General features: G+C 44.3%; 1 non-coding gene across 1 annotated transcript; it reads left to right on the forward strand.

The window, feature by feature from the left end:
• Positions 1–424: 424 nt before the first annotated feature.
• Positions 425–530, forward strand: LOC120252027. The gene has a single exon (XR_005533580.1). It is a non-coding gene; the product is annotated as a small nucleolar RNA R71 (small nucleolar RNA).
• The last annotated feature ends 1,969 nt before the right edge of the window (positions 531–2,499 follow it).

A 2,499-nucleotide genomic window follows, 5' to 3' on the forward strand; every position in this document is an offset into this window, starting at 1 on the left:
TTGGTTGTAGGTATTGCTGTAGGGGTTCCCTTGTACTCTTCCCGAATTACCCACAAAATCAACTTGTTCAATTTGAGCTGAAGTGGTAATTTAGATAGGACAATCGGATGGCATGTGTGCACCCCCACAACCATCACAACTTGTGATTGAGGCTACCTTCGATGAAGTCAAAGTATCCAACTTCTTGCTTAGTGCCTCGACTTGGGCTGCTAAGGATGTAACCGCATCAATCTCATGGAGCCCGGCCACCTTCTTCTTTTCCCTTGCATTCCATTGATAGCTATTCAATCCCATTTCCTCAATTAGTTGTCGGGCTTGCTCGGGGGTTTTGTTTCCCATTGTCCCTCCCGCGGCGGCATCAAGGAGTTGCTTGGTACTCGAGTTCAACCCATTGTAAAATGATTGAATAACCATCCACTCGGGGAACCCGTGTTGTGGACACTTCCGCAAAAGGTCTTTGAAACGCTCCCAAGTTTCAAATAAGGATTCAAGCTCTATCTGAGCAAACGAAGATATTTCATTGCGAAGCTTTGCCGATTTACCCGGAGGAAAATACCTTGCGAGGAAAGCCTCAACCATCTCGTCCCACGTTGTGATAGAAGCTCGTGGCAGTGAATGAAGCCATTGCTTGGCTCTTCCCTTCAATGAAAAAGGGAACGCTCTCAATCGGATTGCATCATCCGAGACTCCATTGATCTTCAACATATCACAAACTTCGAGGAAGTTCTCAATATGACTATTTGGGTCTTCATCGGCTAACCCATTGAACTGTGCAGACTGTTGAACCATCTGAATAAAACCCGGCTTTAACTCAAAATTTTGGGCAGCTACCGGTGGCCTAACAATGCTTGACTGTGTCCCACGAATTGTAGGCCTAGCAAAATCTGATAATGTCCTTTGTTGCCCCTCTTGTTCAGCCATATTTTCTGATCTTTCGATATCTATTTCAGCTGGAGAGTCCTGTTCTTGTACAGGTTCCTTGCCCCTTCTACGAAATCTTCGTTCAATTTCTGGGTCCTCTTCAACCAATGTCGAAGGGTTCCCTCGGGTCATAACCTGAAGTTGAAATCAATAAAAAGAAACAATGAGAATGGCGAAAGAAAGAAATATGAAATAGAAAAACAAATAAAAATGTGAATGACTAAAGTAATCAAGTCCTAGTGTTCCTAATATCCCGATCCCCGGCAACGGCGCCAAAAACTTGACACGTCCGATTATGCGTGCGTAAACCGCAAGTGTACGGGTGTCGAAGTAATAATTACCCGGTGAGTCGGGTAGTCGAATCCACAGGGAACGGAAGTACTAGTAATAACCACTTCTCAATTATCTAGTCAGAATCAGTGAATATAATGAAGTGAACTAATTGCAAGCAAAGCAAACAAGTATGCAAGAAATAAAGTAGAAGAGTCTCAATCACTAAGGATGAGGTATTCGGGCAATGATCCCCCTAAGATCTTCTTTAAAGCTCAAGATTCACTAAATGCTCTAGAATCGAGTCTAATGAGTCGAGGTAGTCCAACGATAACCAATCCTTGTCTCCAAGCAAAAGGCACTAGTCCCCTACAAGGTCCCGGTGGAGAAATCGACCAATCTCAACACTTCACACCCCATATGACCGCAATATGCTCTAAGGAAACCTAAGAGTGAAACCGATTCCTAAATGTAGATCCAACCCTAATTCCCGGTGAAGGATCCTAACCCCCTACAAGGTCCCGGCGGAGAAATCGAGCAATCTCACGCCTCACACCAAATATGGTTGCAAAGAGAATATGGAATACGGAGATAGGAAACACTCAATCGAAAGGGAAAGGGGACACTCCTCCATCTCAAGGCTCACCCTCTCAACCCTCTTTAATCTTGGAAATCTAACTCTAATGGAGACCTCACACATTAAAGTATTAAATCATGCAATGTAAATCAACCACAAGGATTAACAACACTAGCAAGCAATTAAATCACAAGATTAAAACTCAAGACAACTCGGATTAACTAGAAACATTAAGAGAATCAATCCAAAAATATAAATCTTAGGGTTCACATGCCCAAATACCTACTAGGGTTTAGCCCTCCATGGGCCTAGTTACAAAACAATAATGAATACAATGAAAAGCAATAAAACCCATAGAGAAAACCCCCTCGAATTCGCGCGGATTGGCCTTGATTGGTAGTCCTACATCTTGAAGGATTCCTCTCCGAAGCTAGGTTGCCAATGGCTCCACAAAATGCTATGACGTCGAAGGAATCTATCAAAGTTGGTGAAGAACTCCCTATCAATCGGCGAAGACCTTCTCCTCAAACCCTAGCCGCCTCTCTCTCAATGTCTATGCTCAAAGCTCCGCAAAAAGTCCCTTTAGAATCGGCCAAAAGGTGTATTTATAGCCTCACGACGCGTCATCACGTGCCCCCCACGCGCCCTGCGTGGGCTGCAGGGAATTTCCACGGTCGTGCGGAATTTCAGCGGGCGCTGAGCATGATGAATCTTTCACGATGAATTCGCTA

This window comes from Dioscorea cayenensis, chromosome 20, assembly GCF_009730915.1.
Source record: "Dioscorea cayenensis subsp. rotundata cultivar TDr96_F1 chromosome 20, TDr96_F1_v2_PseudoChromosome.rev07_lg8_w22 25.fasta, whole genome shotgun sequence".
NCBI lineage: Eukaryota > Viridiplantae > Streptophyta > Magnoliopsida > Dioscoreales > Dioscoreaceae > Dioscorea > Dioscorea cayenensis.